At 41.1% G+C, this 17,485-nt stretch overlaps 1 protein-coding gene across 1 annotated transcript in view; it reads right to left on the bottom strand.

Moving 5' to 3' along the window:
* The window catches only part of LOC145457684 (uncharacterized), a 126,472-nt gene that overhangs the window by 101,890 nt on the left and 7,097 nt on the right, over positions 1 to 17,485 (bottom strand). The gene's annotated exons all lie outside the window — the stretch shown is intronic.

Raw genomic sequence — 17,485 nt, 5'->3', positions numbered from 1 at the left:
TGTGCCGACCATTGAATTACACGCATAATTTACAGAAATGAATCTTACTGTATTTGCAATTCTTAAAGAACACCTCGTATCCCATAACGCTGTCGAAAACAGTTGGGGGAATTGAGTCTAGGGGTGTGCAACGCGCGGAGGGGGGCTATTAGACACATATATCTCGGGTCGATCCATTCCGCGCTAGAACACATGAAGACATAAAGTATTTGCCTTCACGCGGCCTGGCAAAGTGCGGTGTCAAAATGATCGATAGCGATAAAACGTCGGCCCAAATGATCTTCGCTGATTGGCTGAAACTTGCGCTATTGATATGTCCGAAATCGTCGGCATCGAATAGACCCGTCCTTGCAATCAGACATCCGCATTTCAAATGCGACCCGAAGAGGAAAACAATACACATAATTTGGAATCGCGTGCGTCACACATGTTTTATAGAACTGAGTTGCGTACAACCGATTGTATGCACCTTCACTATCGTGTACATGTCCGTAAAAACGTGGCATCATAGTCATAAAATGCATGCATTTCGATGTGCCAGGCTGGGGTCGCGAGATGCCAATAACACTAACAAAGTTTGAGAAACACTGACATATAGGGTCTATTCACCCCTCTGTGATCTATAGATATCCAAATAGCATCAAAGCACCCCGATTTTTTCATGTTATTCAACCTATTATCCGCTATCTATTCAAACTCACGTTGTTGAAGGTACAGCGATATTGGCATCGATTTCCAGCGTATCTCGTGTAGCAATGGCACTTTATTTTACCAGCTATGACGCCGCATGAGCCCCTGCCACTGCCACAAATACCGGGCGTGCACACTTCGTTTTCGCACTTGCTGCCACCATATCCTGAAAAGGTAAATGCGTTCATTCGTAGCCTACAGTATTTATTCGTTCGCTTAAGTCACGAACGATGGGCATCCTTTTTGCTATCCACGGCCACATTTCGATTACTTAGCCTACGGCCGCATTACAGGGCAGAATCGTAATGAACTAACTGGACGCCAAATACCCACGGTAAACTGTACAGTGTACATGTCCATTTCCGGTGAACTCTGGACTAATCTTCTTTTGGTACTAGTGAAATAAGTACCCGGAGGTTAAGGCGGCTATAGTTGTTGCATCATAAAGTGGGTGTGTGGTAGGATTGTAAGTGTTGTCCATGTACATTGAAATAAGGGTGGAAAAATCACTAGATCTAGTATGGAACAGGTGAAAAAAACCACCCTGCCATATAAATAGCACGGGATCAAATAGGAGAGAATCGTCTAGTTATGAGTTGTCGAGAAAAACGACGTGAGTCCCGCACATGGCGGTAGGGATCTGATAGTCCACACATGTTGTGCTGTTTTCCTACGCAGATCTACGCAGGCCGTCATAGAAGGACATACAATGTACTGCGCTTGGTCCCGTCAAGGGCAGTACACAAATGTTACACGAATAAACACCACAAGCATTTCCGTTGAGACACCTGAACAAAATTGACCAAACGTCGATATTCGAGTGACAAGCGGTGCTATTGTAGCAATCATGGTTCCGGCCGCGGTTTCATCATCTGGACCGCTCAGTTCTGGTAGAATGAAATCGTCCCATATTAATACCCCGGTTCTGACCGAGCTACGTAGAATGTCAAGTCCAGTATTAAAAGCGCGGGTGCACAATACGTTCGAAACTGAGCCCTATACGCAACCAATCCGTGTAATCAATCGTCTCGTAACAACAACTCAACACCATGACGAAGTGCCTGACACAATACAAGTGGCCAGAAAAGTCGAAACGAACAACTACGTCACAAGCAAGAAACACTTCAGCACCAGGGCGGACTATCATACCCGAGATCAAGGTCGGAAGGTAAGTACCAAATTAACCAGATTCATTTCGTCAGGGGATGGCCAGAATGTTCCAACAACATTGGGCCGAAACGACGTGACGGAGAGCTGGACGCCAACTGCGAACATAATATTTACGACGATTAGACCAGGGACCAAATAATAATAATAATACTATTCGCAACGACCACAGCACATAACATAGTGCTGAGAATATCGAGTTGGTCCAAGTACTGCAAAAACAGTACTAGAAAATATATTAGGGGTGTTACTCGTCGTAATAACCAGTAAACGTAAATAACAGCTATTGCTTTGCAGGACAAATTAAAATCGTCAATAATAAAGACGAAATAATTGAACTAATGAATTAATAATTGTATTTCTTGAAGGTGGGGGAGATTGTTGGTGTTAATTTTATGTCTGTCTACCGTCTGAGCGATATTATTTTCAACTATGGAAGCTTTGAAACCTCCATTTGCCACATCGCAACATATTAAGCATTCAGTACAAAGCTACGCAATATGCACGTTATTGGAATGGCATATCTATGAAGACGTGTGTGTTCACACCACAGTCTGACGATCACTTTTGGTCAAAGGTGAACGCACACAGTGGGAATGTGCACTTTTGAATCCAAATTGAAATTAGCTGACATTATAATGTAGAATTGCGTGATCTAACAAACCGCAAAGTTACGGAAAACACTAGCTTTGAATGCTCACGGAAAATATATCTGTTGCAGCGGACTTTGCTTGACGAATATGCTAATAAATAGAAAAATCTTGAAAGGCCCGCTGAACTAATAGTCGTTAATTTAATTGCCCAAGTGACTAAGAAGTAACCCCACCAATGTCTACCATACTGGTCCCCCAAACATTCGGTAACTTACTGCTTTATCAGTAACTCGTGAATTCTAACTATTGGCTAGCGAGTGAATAGTTGTGGCCAAAAAGTATTAACAGCAATTCTAAATTGTTATCATGGTCGGTGTTGTAAGCTGCATGAATGCAGGTGGTTATGCGTGCATACCGCATCACCATTTGCATTAGATATTTCAGAACCAGTGGGTAGGTTTTTGTGTCGGGTGAGTTGATTTTCCAACACTTCTGTCAATTCGGTTTTTACAACTACTGCTGTCTAACGACACGAAGTGAATACCGCTTGTTTCGCGGCTTTGGTTTAGTATAAGTAAATTGCATTACACAATGCGCTACATCGTGCATTCGAGTACACAAATAAGAGTGGTAATTCTGACATATGTCAGTAACAAAACAGTATGTACATAGCACCAGTCACGACTGCGCGTAAGATCAATAATTGAATTAAAGTACCGATTTCCACAAAAATTATCGGAAATCTCTTGTGCGGTGCAGGCAGTTATGAATAGGTATTCTGTTGAAAGGCCATAAAGTAGTATAGCTCAAAATGGTAGAATGCGAACTATCAACAACTTACCCTTTGCAGTTTAGGCAAAAAAGTACATGGTTTTACAATAACAATAACTAGAATTAATATGCGTGGTGTCGACCATATTTTGAATTTGAACTGTGCAGATTCCACACACATTGTAAATGTATTATGTACTATAGCAACATTTGCGCCTGTCACCAGAAAAAGGTACATTTTGGAATAGCTGAATAGAGGGGTAGTTGCGCTTGGCATGGATTGTCGGGGTTGTGTGACGGCGGATTAGTGCGGGCGTGCGGTTGCGTCGCGCATAGTGGGTTCCGTCGCGTTGAAGTTTTGCGGCCGTGGAAAGATTTAATGTTCACCAAAATCTATTGAAGTCTAAATATAGATTTATCTTCGAATATTGGAACGGATAAATAACAACACCATTAGCCTACTGAATTAATCTACCTTGGTAATTGATGTTGTATTATGGTGCTCGACAGAAGGGGCTTTGTACCTAAATGTTACGTGGCAAGGAAGGGTTCAGTCGCCTAGCATTCCGTGGGTGATTACCGCTGTCGAGCCCACCGGTTTGTTGCTCGCTGTCTTTCGATTGGCGATGGTGGCGTGGATAGAGATACCCAAGTCCTAACCTCGTTACGACCCTTTGAGAAGTTACTGAACCTCGTGACAGATCCTGCGGACAACTTGCCCCAAACAGGAGTGTTTTCCGCTAAATTGTAGAACTTGGATTGACTAATAATGTGTGAAAGGACGATATTGTGAGTCAAAATCATACACATATGATGATAACTACACTATATACACGAAAAACCACGTTTTGAACGAAGTAGGTTTTAGTAGTTTCGGGCGCTAGGGAGTTAACAGTGACTGTTACAAGTATAACATCGGGTTTTTAAAAATGGAGATGTATGTATTTATGTTATGCGAAATGCAGGAGAGTCGCAGCTAAAACTTATCTTAGAGAGGTTATTCGGCGGAATAACCAAAAGACGTATATTACAGCAGTAACATTGCATGAAAAACTGAGATAGATATTGTGAAATAATTACTGAATTATTGTAAAGGTAGAAGTGAGGGTTGTTATGTGTTGTGTTGTGTTCGGTCCGTTTTCACGGTTTAGAGTCCATGTGAAATTAACCATTAACCTAAATTTAATTCCGTTGAAATAACATAGTTTAAAAATCATGCTGTATTTGCCTATGGAAGCCTAAAAGTGTGCGGGATTTAAGAATGTACGAGGCAAATTCGCGGTATTAACGATGCTTATGCAACGAATATCATTGCGAAACACATAATTGCGAAATTTTCGGATGGTATTGCTAAGCCAAATCAGGATTGAGTAATACATTACTTTGTAAAATATGGGAGCATATGGCGTGATCTTCGTAAGATGCAACCATAAATTACTGTGGGAATGTATATTGCAATGGCATATTGACGCACAGGAAAATATAAAATTTAGCAGAAACGGCAAAATACGACCCCAATTGATGGGTTGATCACGCCATTGCAAAACTCTTGCACAATAAGGCCACAAATGATGGTGGGAAAGGAAGCGCTACATTGGAAAATTGACGAACAGGAAATTTTTAACTGCAGCAAAATGGTGAAATTTGACTGTAATGGGGGGCTTAATCATGCCGGGGTACGAAGGATAGCGACAAAAATTTGCTTGATGAATGTTCGGATGTACGTCAGCCCCTAATTTACGAAAATAGCAAATTGCTCGTGGTGATGGGGGGTGGATGCATGCACGTTAACGACTTTCCGCTCAAAACTGAATATAACTCGAAGGATGAGGCCAGAAAATTCAGTTGACTCTACACCAAACAGTAAGGTGTTAAGGAAGTTGATTGCTGGGAACAGTTGAAAAGAAAAGTTACTGAAAGGAATGACGAATTTAAAAAAAAAAATATTTTGAATAATAGCCATAAGACATTCCATATTGATTGCAAGATCAGCAAATATGGAACGGAGTCTTAGACTGCCCAGTTATAACTAATCTCCGAGGGATAGTTAGTTTATCTATATATAGGTTGACACTCCACAAGTTATGGTGTGTCAAGATAACAGACCTGAATAGTACTTGGGTCATCGTGGTACAGACTGCCAATCTAATATTGTCGCGTGGAAACTGAATCAGTTATACCAAATGTTACTAAAAGTAGATAGCTATTATTATAATGTGTAGACTAATACTTGTCATGGCATCTAAGAAAATTTCGATAATATAAAATGAAACTAAGGCTCACCTTTCTATAAAGGGGAGAGAGAAAATCAACGTGGTACTTATAGCTATGATATGAGACTTATATTATAATCACTCGCTTCACTGACATCCTTACTATACAAAATAAATTCTAAACACTCGGTACTAATTCAATATGAACGCTAATAACTAGTCCGTAAAATTAAAATGAGCCTTTGAAAGGGCTATGCCGCAGTGTTGGGATGACTCGTGATTCGGAGGGAGTAACTAGATCCCAACGCTGCTATACAGTAGAATTTAATGAAGTTTAAGCTTACAGCCAACGCTATCGTAAATCATAGTGTTTTATTCAATCCTCTATTTCGACTTGGGAAAATAAACTAAGGTGAGTGTGTATACTTAAATGGATTATTAATTTATTTAAATCTAAACAATACAGCGCATTATTGGTGTATCTAGTTAACTCCAGGTAGTTTCATCGGTTAACCATTATGACCACTCGGTCTGAATATATATGATATGGAAGGTGTTTTGAACCTGAATGGCTACGTCACTTCAATTGCTACATTCACTACAATATGGCATTTATTTACGTAGGCAGGTAATACCACTTCAGGTAAATCTGATCTATCGCATAAAATGACTAGCTTAAAACATGTCTTGAAACAGTATGGACTTTATAACATCTAACTAGACCATTGGGCTAGGCTGACGACTAGAATTACTTGTGACATCGCAACCAAGTGGAATACAGTATTACATTGGAGACAATATTGTATATATACCTACCTTATCAATAGTTGGACGTCGATTCAGGGTAATCCAGGTCTGGTACAGCTCTATATATCCCATTGGAAAGACATATCCCTTGCAAATTCTGGTATCTCCCAAAAATTACGTTTATCTCGGTTGAGAAACACTAACTTCTAAGTGCCAGAAATTAACTGTATTTGTAACTACAACTCGCCGCGACGACTTAAAATTTAAACATTGAGGAAAAATAATTCAATAACAAGCGTTTGCCATAACAAGGACGAGTAGCATAGATAGCTTCCTGTACTGTCAAATTCATATTAAGCTACGAGCCGGATAATACTGAATAATAACAATTCTGCTCAAGACGCAAAGTGATTGATCCCCTTCAAAGCTTTTAAGCTACTAGGACTATAATATTGGAACCGTTCTCGAAGCTTTCTTAAGTAAAGCATTGCTAATATGGACATGGTATCTAAATTTGTGTGACAAGAGCCACCCCAATTAAGGGGTCCTTCTAGAATGCCTGACAGGATGGAACGCTATTTGGGGTGATTCTAGTCATGCGCATTCGTATATATGAATAATAAGGGAATATAATAAAATCAAGGGTAGTTCAAGTCATGGTACATTCTAATTGACACAATAATGACCTGTATACTGAACATTATCTTGTGTTTTTTTTGTAACTAGGGCTAGCTCAAACGCTGATTATAAGAGCTCGGCGACTTTATATAGGAATTTAAAAGACCGCGACGAAAATGATGAGATTGAAGTTGGTATTAATATTATTGTTTCTATTTTCAAAATAACCCATCCGCACATTCTCGACAATACTATTCAGTACTTGACAATTAGGACATCAGATTTACTTTGCAAAGCGCGCAAGTTCATCTTGGTATATAAGCTTTAATAAGTATCGTAGGCCGCTGTGCACATTCTATTGTCGTCTCAAATGCATAGGTGAGACTGGATTAAAAAATAGATAGTCTGAACAAAACCGATCAATTTCGATATGAAAGCTAGTTTAATCCTGGCTGACTGCGGTTCTTTATTTACTATGACTGATACATTGCGTATTACTAATGTAGGGTAAGAAACAGTGTTGGGATGACTCGAGTCGATTGGGAAATATGTATTGACTCGTGTCTCGAAGCAGAATTTAGAAGTCAATATCAAGTCACAAAATAAACGGTGTCGAATAAATCACTGTAGCTTGCGTATACTCGAATTGTTGTGTCAGGTCATAAATAAATTAACCGCAAATGAAACGATCATGGCTGACGCTGCCGTGGTAATTATAGAGGACTATTGTAAATAACAACATCTTTCTGTCTCATTAGACGGCTCAATACTTACGTTGTGCAGTGCGTATCTTTCTATATTTTGGTCGATAATGCCTGACTGTAGTATTTAGCTTTACAATTGCTCACGTATTTTACTTGCGCGTGACTGATACAGCATCTTGGTGCATGTATAGTTATCTGCATATTTGTCAGCTAATTCAATATAGATGCTGAAATCCGGTTTGACTCAAAATTATGATTTGACTCGTAACTTGACTTGACTTGACTCGATTAAAGGTCTGCCATGACTCGGAATGACTCGTGACTCGAAGGGAATTGAACCCAACACTGGTGCAAATTATTGTCTCAAAAGGCCTGTGCTGAAGCGGTATGCCCCTCAAAAATTAATTATATTTTTGAAAACCAAACAAAACCGTTGGTTTATCGCCGACGAGTAAATATAAGCAGGTGAAATATCTCTCTCAATCAAAGGGTATACAGTATCACACTAAAATAACATAATACCATGTTGCTCGCTCGCCTATGTTCTAGCTTATACTGAACCATAAACCTACATTTGTGAAAGCTGGTCTTCAGCTCATTGTAGTACGGATTTGGTACATCCCTGTAAATACCGTTCGAAGGTTACACTATGTTGCAAGTTTTGATACATCTCATATTGCGCAGTAACCCTGTTTGAAGAACTCTGGTCTATAATTCTAAAACTAAATTGTGCTTTTGCGGACAACTCAGGTTGTCTTAGCTAAAACCTGATGCAATAATACGACGCCAAGCATGCAGTGAAGCAATGCCTAGTCGCATAGAATGACTTCCTGAAATGGACTAACTCGCATTGCAGTGCGAGGCGAATATTATTGATTACTGACAATTGTGTACGTTATAACACATAAGGGCTATGAAATTGTAAATCTACTGTAAGCCATGACAAACCTCGGCTTTGATAGATCGTACTGTTTTCAAACCTTTCCTGCGTACTGGATTACTAAACAGAAAAAAAAAATGTGCTTGCTCGTGCCCTATTGGGGACGTCCATTTCAAAACTAGTGCGTTGGAGACCTCTACAATATCAACTCAAGTGTGTTCTAATTGTCAGGACATGATTAAAATCCACCAGAAATTGTTGTACGGGTATGGTAATTTGTGTAATGATAGCTGCCCCCGTCAGCTGGTCTCTCCAAAATATTTGAAATGATGGAACAATGGCTTGGGGCAGTTATAGGACTTTTTGCGCTAGTCACCTTGTGATTAAATTAATCTAGGAGCACTAAGCTGAAATAAATGAGAATGTTATTTTCCCATATCACGCCTCAAATGTCATGAAGTTACAAGTAAGTGAAATTAAGAGCAAGGTATCGGGTTTGTGCCAGTAATAGTGGTGGTCAAACTAGTTAGGTAGTCTTAAAAATAAAAGTAAATTTGGCCAGATTTAAAAATACTCAAGTGAGTAGGCAGATTACAAAACATTACTAAGTGAAACTTGGGTAGTGATAGATGTTTGTTTTCGATAATAGCCATTGGCATGTATGTAGCACAGGTATTTTATTCAAAAGTAACTATTGTTGCGTGTCTGCATCTACAAAAGTAAGTGTTGCGTATTATTGGAGACGGCGCATGAGTCATAGATAATTCGGCAGCCTAAACGCTGGTTCACTAGTATTGGACAATTGTGCGAAATTTTTTATTATAAAAAAAAAAACGAAGGATATGATACTGCTAGAATGGTTCGTTGACTTCTGAGGGTAATAAAATCTACATTTTTGAGTTGTATTTTGCAGAGGTAGTTACTCAAAACAGATTGGTTGCGTGAAAAATTTTAATAGTTCATTAACAGTGTATCAACATTGGTGACATAGACTATCGTGAAAAGCCTAAAAACGTGTACCGTTCTATAGCAACACACAATAGTGTAATATGTAGCAGCGCACGTTGGTTGTTGTGTCTTCTGGAAAGGTCCGTGTGAATAGGCCAAGAATGGCCGGCCGTTGTCAAAGATCAAATATGACCGCAAGGCGATTTGAGTGGCTGCAGGATGCATCGAAATTTGACCCTAAATTTTCTGGCCAAAAGCAGTCGGGAAGTGGCAATTGAAGTATCGGTCGCATCATATTGTGATTAGAAAAATAAAATGAGTTGTCGCATTTGGTGACAAAGCTATGCGAATTGGAGCATAATTTTGCGATTCAAAATACTTGAAAGAGCGAGATTTGATTCGTGGGTTATCGGCGCCACTACGCGGCTGGTTTAAGCCAAGCAAAAATGTATGTAATCAAAATGGCGCAAAATCGCGCTTGTAAAATGGCGCATGTAGTTTTTTTAACTACATGCCAGGTGACCACTTGATTTATGTCGCTTTTAACTTTGATATCAAGTTTTGAAAATGAATGAACGCCTAATGTAATGTCCGAGTTAGATTGAATCAGTAAAAATAAGAGAGATTGTTGTACAGCCCGCAGCCTTTTGTGTAGTGCTCGTAGAGGGACCGTTGACGATGGACCGCTGTCGTAGCTTATTAATTAAAATATTCAGACAGCCGAATATCTAGAAATATACAGTAACTAATTTGCTAGGTAGTAAGCGCGCATCTAATCAGTACTTCCTCAATTTGCGTGCCGCACAGAAGGTCACGAGCCCGAAAATTTGACCTGATCTTTGGGATTTTCGCGTAAACACTGATCAAATACGCCCACCCGAGGCTAGTTACTATTTAGTGTGCAGATTCAGAGTTATCGAATTTTCCATTGTCAACCCTAGAAAAGGGCGTCGCGCGCATTGCGTTGAGGCTCTATCTCGTATGCTGACAGTTCACGATTATTTGATGGTGAGCCGTGTCTGCAATGGAAGTTGGTGATTTGGTGTTTTGAGGAGACAGGAGGAATAGGGTTCAATGAAAAGTTCTTTACTATATACACAAGATTGAAAACAAACCACGCAATAGTTAAATGTCAGGCCTATGCTCCACGTAAGTCCTGGTCAGTCAGTCGGATTTTGTAGTGAGCTATTACAACCTTAATGGTACATTGTTTATTATAACTTTAATGGTACTAAGTGCGTGCTACAACCTGATCAATAGAAATACCAATCTCTATGGGTTAATATTCGATCCGCAATGTAGTTGAGTTCAATAGTAGATGTATAGACACAAAGTAGATTGTAGCATAGTAAATCCTCGCTCAAATCGAGGTACGAATGTTTGACAATGGAATTTGACAACTTGTACTGCACGGTGCAGCGTATAAGCAACGACTCCTGCGCTAAAAGGTGAAATTGTGGTAAATCGGATATATAAACTATACGAGAGTGGTCAGATTGTAATTGCTACGAACAGGACTGTAATTATGGCACCCCATAACCACCCTATCATAAATCATCTCGTGTTTATATTTAAATGTTGTGCTAATAGTATTATACTTTCTAAAAGGCTGACGTAAGCGTAATAATTTCCGTTTCACCCACAATTTGCGCTCTGCCAAGATCAAGTTGTATGATCCTTACGCCAATTTTCTATTATTTTGTTTTCTTGCTACTATTACAATTGAGTATCAAGTTACCGAAAAGTCAGTACTGCTAATATAAAGACCTTAGGAAAGTAACCCAAGGATGAACTTGTCCACACATTCGTTTTTCGAAACTGATGTGTCGATGATATAGTGTGGCATTAGAATAAGACCCGCCTGATTTGCACATTGGTTTCACGAAATGGATGTGTCTCATAAGTGCACTTATCGCACCGTGATCAGTACACGCATGCAGATTGCAGATGATTGTATTATAAAGTCGTTATGATAACAAATGACGTCATGGTCTGATATGTGTCTATTTGAATGTCCTCTCGGTGAGCATCGAGTGTACCCAAAACTTGTATGACAAGACCAAGACAGAACGTATGGAAACATACCAAGAAGTAAATGCCATGCTCGTACCAGGGCCCTATTACGACACCCTGTTGGCCTCCTTTAAATGACTTGGGAGTACAAAATCCAAAAGTGCAAAGTGACATCCCGAAAACATTGCTCCTCTCAAGGGCTTGATAAAGTGAAATAGAGAAAATAAAAGGAAATCCGGCACAATCATCAATCACTGCTAAGCAAGCAACGTTAAACCCAAGAATGGGACGTGCCAGACCAAGCCCACAAGAAATCACGTTAAAGGTAACGGAGAAAGAGACGATCATGACTGCTGTGGAATCAAGAAGAGATGCGCAGAAGAATTGTTTCATGATCAAGGGAGTCAAAGAAATCGGGTCCGAAAAATAGATGCACAAGACTAAGTACTCGAACGTACAATTGCGAAACGTGTTCTGAACATATGGTGGTGGAGATCGGAAAGGATGCGTTGGACGGTCGATGGCATAAATCAATCTGCTGCATGACGACGGAACACGATAGTCATTACATAAGCGATGGGTATTCCCCAGTTACGTTATTGCATAGTGACGCCAACGTTCCTTATTGTGATGAAGCATTGTATTGCTGTATCTTTGATTATTACCATCCGGTTGCCTTAAAATGGCGCTAACATTTTGTGTCTTAGATATGTGCATGAGTTAATGATAATTAATATGTGAATAATTGGTAGTTATTGTAGTAATTTATTAGCAAGTACTACGCCTGCAGGCATTTATTAGCCCTTGAAAGCGTTATAACTGACCTACGCTATGTATTAACGGTCAGGACCCATTGTGTTGTACACTGTGCACAAGGTATATAATCTAATGGTTCACGATTCACGGTTTATTTGATGTTTATTTCGTCGCAACTGCTGCTTTGTGATATTGTGATATAATTAGCCAGGCGTTATACACTGCTACGCCCTTACCTTTAAGCAGGACCCTAGGGACATTATCACCCCCTAGTTTAACGGAAACAAAATCCTAGATTTTCGGGTGCGAACCGTTATTGATAAAAATAATGATAAACATTATAAAATATAAAACCCCGATACAACCTTTGACTAGGATATGATTTTGGAAGTAAAACAAGAAAAGATTGCTAATATTTTAAGACCTCAATGGAACAAATCATAGGAATATTGACAGTTAGGGATAGTATCACACGGGCCGATTAGTAGGCTTATAGTAATGATAATTGTACTGAAGATGTGACGTCCTTAATGTCAATTGCCTTGTGTATTGTTATGAGAAATATTGTGAATGAATTTAGATATTGCAATGCATGTATTTGAACATACGATTGAACGTAATGTATTGTGATGATGATTGTATTGATTGGAGCTGCTTTTCGGCAGGAAAGGCCGTCGCATCAATTATATGCGTAAACAAACCTTGGAGTATTGAAAATGTTTGTTAATTGTGTATGATGACGTATAGGTTAAACCATGCCTTGTGTTATAATTGATGGATGATGTGTATGCCAATTTTAACCAAGCTTTGCATAGAGTTACCACATTTCCGTCTGCGCAATTAACTAATTGGAGTATTTGGTTGTATTAAGCTTCTAGATTATCAGTAGATAAAGGTAGATTAAAATTCTGGACCCCAGGGTCATTGTCAACTTGAGAAGAAACAATCCTACAACTGTTGTTGCTCCAATCACCATTTACAGACGTCGTCAGGATACTAAAGCAAACGAAAGGCAACGCTTTACTAGGAAGTAACCCGAACAAGTGTGGACTACTCGCATAACAATCGTTGTGGAGCTGCACTATAAAAACTAAATTGGTGGCCAGTACGGGGAACTTCCGGTGCTCAGACGTTGACCAATCGATGCTTTCTAAGACGACCATCGTAAAACTTGTACTTGTCGTATCCTTGCTTTCATCGTCTGTATCCCTCCTGATCATATTGGCAGCAATTTATCTGCACGTATCGCCTGGAGCGTTTTCTAATCTGTTGAACGTATTTTTGGGATCTAACAGCAACGAATCCACTGCTTACGTCCAACCCACGAATACGCCACATGGACCTACAGTCTTTTTCAACGCATCCTCACCTGATCTAATATTTGTCAACAGTACTTCCTCCAGTCAATAGGAAGTGCAATGCGAAGAATATTGAAAGCATTTAAAAGGAAAAAGTCGCCAGAAGCGACAAATGAACTTAAACAGGGCATTACCCTGCTTAGAGCAACACAAAAACGCCATGAAGACGTTCGGAGACAAGAAAGACAACTTGCTAAAGATGTGGCTGAACAAACGGAACTATTAAAAGAGGTGAAGACAGCTTTACCAGAAACTATGAAGGGTCTGGAGAAGGCAAAGAAAGAGGTTCGAAAAGCTCAAGCAGACCTCAAAGCTGTTTGTGATGCCACAACAAAAGTTAGCGGGAAGGTATCCACCGACGTGCTGAATGACATTCTTACGTCAGAGTTTGAGCTCGGAAAGTCGCATGCACAGGCTACGCGAGATAGAATCCAACCTCCCGTTTTGACAGTATCGCCAGATGCACCAGAATATGATCCTCCGGCTTACGCTCCTCTCGCTGAACTGCCGTCTGGGGACGTAAAACAAGGACCCACAATGACGGTTCGCAAGGGTCTGGATTGTCATACTGTAACGGCCGTCTATCCTAAGCTACCACTCGACTGCGTTGTCAGATTCTGGCAGGGGAACAACACCATGTTTCCATGTGGAAAGTGGAGCACGCACCAAACAGAAAAAGCAAAACCCCGCGGAAATGCCAAGCCTCATCAGACTTGGGGGGAGCGAGCCCCCCGTTGCGTCGAAACCAAAAAAGAGTCCCTTAGATAAGTATATGGGGTATCGAGGATGGCAGGAACGTCGTAACGAGGAGAAGGATTCTCGAAGACGAGCGAGAAGTGCGGATGGCGAATCCCGACGGGTGACCTACCGAGAACAGGGTGATACTAGAGAAGATGCGGACGACGCTGAGGAGGACTATTACGATACTATGATGCGAAAATTGGCTCAAGAAATAAAAAGGACTGGACAGTCTCTTCGAAATTCCAAAGATACCTCGGAAGAAAGTTCGGACGAGGACCGGCTGGACATACCGGACTATCCAAATATGCCTCGTTTTACATCTACGCCGAAGGAGTATGGGGTAAGACCAGGGCGACAAAAGCTACACCAATATCCTGGAGTTACGGTTCCAATGATTAATGTACCCATTAAAATCCAATCAGAAAAAGAAATGCTTCAGCTAATGATGGATCCTGGAGACATGCCACTATTAAAGTGGATGGAAAATTCGATGCGACGAATACGTCACGGTCCCGGGAATACAGATGCTGATGTTATTTTGGCTAATGCGATGCAGAAGAAATTGCGGGCGGCTGGCAGACACAAGCAGGCTATCCAACTGGGAAATTTTTTTAATACCAATTCGGGGGAAGCAGAATGGGAATCGGTGATGCGATCCCTTTCCTTATCCAACCCCCAGGGTTTGGTAAATGATGAAAAGATCATTGGGGATTTCCGCAGAAATTATCGCTGGGCGGATGAGCCGCTACCTCTGCTGAATAGCGCTTTGAAACAACTAGAAATAGACATGGATAGTCTTATTGAGGATAATCCGGATGGATTGCGTCTTTTCCGAAATTTACGACAACGACTTCCAGAAGCGCTCAGACTGATGTTACGAGGCTGGGAAGAAGAGAAAACCTGGCGGGACGTTGCGGAGGAGCTACAATTTGTTTGGAACTCCGAGTTTCTGGATGAACAAGAGACGTGCCCTAGGAACCAGGAAACAAAGGAAGTGCGTGACACAAAGTCATCTTTACCGCCTGCACACTCGTCCCGAGGTAATAGCCAAGTGGCTTGGGCGGAACCTCAATACCCTGATCATCCACGTCGATATGATGCTTCAGATTGGACGGATGATGAACTGAATCAAGGTATTCGACTCTCGATCGCTTGCGGGAGCTGATTGATCCGGTAAATCAGCTCCCAGATAATTTATTACCGCAACACACAAAAACTGTACATAACTCTTCTTTACCCTTATTTACATTTCTTGATACGCCGGATGACCCATTACAGCCCGATTTACGGAATTGTTCGGAGGCCAATTGTTGTATTTGATTGATACAATAACGGGTTCGAAATTCCTAGCTGACACGGGAAGCATCCTCAATTTGATAATGAAAAAAAGGTCGTTATTACTAAATACCCACAAAGCTGGGAAGAACGTCAACCAATAGACATGGAATTGACTGGAATAGGTGGCTCGTCCCAAGTGGACTCCTTCGTAGAGATTAATTTTGATGGTCTGTCCGTTCCATTTGTGACCGGATTAGGAGCTCCACTTAATATCATAGGGTTGAAATGGATTGAACAAGTACAGCTATTACCAAGAATAGTAATTGGGTTGAAAACACCGTCTAATGCGATTGAAGAGTTGTCTTTAGTAACTCTACGTGATGGGATCTCATGAGATAAACGGGACGGAACCAAAGTCGGAAGCAGTCCTCGCGACACTGTAACCGATGATGGGGTTGATGGAAGCTGCAAATCAAATAAGCGTCGAGCCGGCACGCTGGCCGTCGCCGCTGGACGTTGCCGCTGGCGCAAGTACCGAGATGGTAATCACCACTGGTGCGAACGACGAGTTGAAAATAGCAACTAACGTCACACAGAACCCATGGGAAACTATTGGTGTTGAGACAGGAATGCCTGCTAACACCGTTAATGAAGACGTCGAGCGTTGAATCCCCGCTGGCGTAAATAAGGACCTGCACGAGAAAACTGGTCCCGAAGGCTTTTGCGGATGCACTTGTCCGGATAACTGTAAAAAATCCGGCCCATAGATGCATGGCGACTGCCACAGCTGACATCGAACGAAGAATGTCCGCTGGCGAAAATAAAGACCTGCATGAGAAAACTGGTCCTAAATGCTTTCGTGGATGCACTTGTCCGAATAACCTTAATGAATCGGCCCATAGATGCATGACGACAGCCACAGTAATGAGTACTTTCCCAAAAGGTTCAAACGAAGCAGCGATTGCCGGTCAACCGGATACACACCTGGTCATGTCCGACAAGGAGTCTGGGGATTTTAGGATGCACGTCTCCCCAGAAAAAGGGTCCCCGGCGGAAAAGGAGTTCGTCGGCGTGACGGTAGGTGCGGGCACGCACCGAGATCAGAGGCCTACATCGAAGGACCTCGCCCTCTCTCCACCAACAACAAAACCCCGTTCATCACGAGATTCACATTGGCCAATGGCTGGCCAAGTTACCACAACAAGGGACCAGTCCTAGCGTTGAGACGGAACTCAAGAGTCTCATTGTCGCCATGATCTTTGTAATGACTCAGTGGATGGATATCATCCCTGGGAAGGAATTTACGGCGTCATAAAAAAATGGGGTTGCAAATGAGAATTGAAGAAATCAAGAACGTCATGAAAAGGTGCGATAGAGTAATAGTCTCAAACTATGGTTTGGCGGCTGCACATGGACATACAAAAGGGTTGCCCCCTCCGCACTGTAAATATAAAGGCAACGAGATATTGTACCACATGACGACTGAAAACAATGCAAGACAGATAATGTTCGCAAGCAATAAACGAATGAACAGGAGATTCATTCATTTGAGCAAAACGATAACGAAGAAAAGCAAAAAGCGGAATGTGGTAATTTGCATGAAGGCAGCAGATCTAAGGAATGAGGGACTCGTACTGCTGCAATCAAACGTACAAGAGAAGTGGTGTTGTGCGAAGGCCCTATACCACCCACAGTTATACAAAAGATGTAAAGCTGTTTTTAGCAGAGTGTAAATATGTGATATAATGAGGGAAAACGGACAAAACTGAAACCTCGTAACTAGAAAAAATGCTGAGTCAGCATTTTTTGACTCGTTCGAGAAAAACGAGAGAACGAGAAGAAAAAAGAGATTAAAAGGATAGAATAAGGAAATTGAATTAAATGATCATGGGGAATCATGTTAGATGACGTCAAACATACACACGAGTAAAGCGGGCATATACTTCACTAGTTCCCTTCTTTTCATGTTGGCTTACTATACGCACCGAAATCGCGAGTGGTCGTGTAA

This window comes from Botryllus schlosseri, chromosome 15 (assembly GCF_051294905.1).
Source record: "Botryllus schlosseri isolate E-star chromosome 15, Bs_hap1, whole genome shotgun sequence".
NCBI lineage: Eukaryota > Metazoa > Chordata > Ascidiacea > Stolidobranchia > Styelidae > Botryllus > Botryllus schlosseri.
The sequence above is the reverse complement of the archived record's forward strand: the minus strand, read 5'-3'. Positions and strand labels throughout refer to the sequence as shown.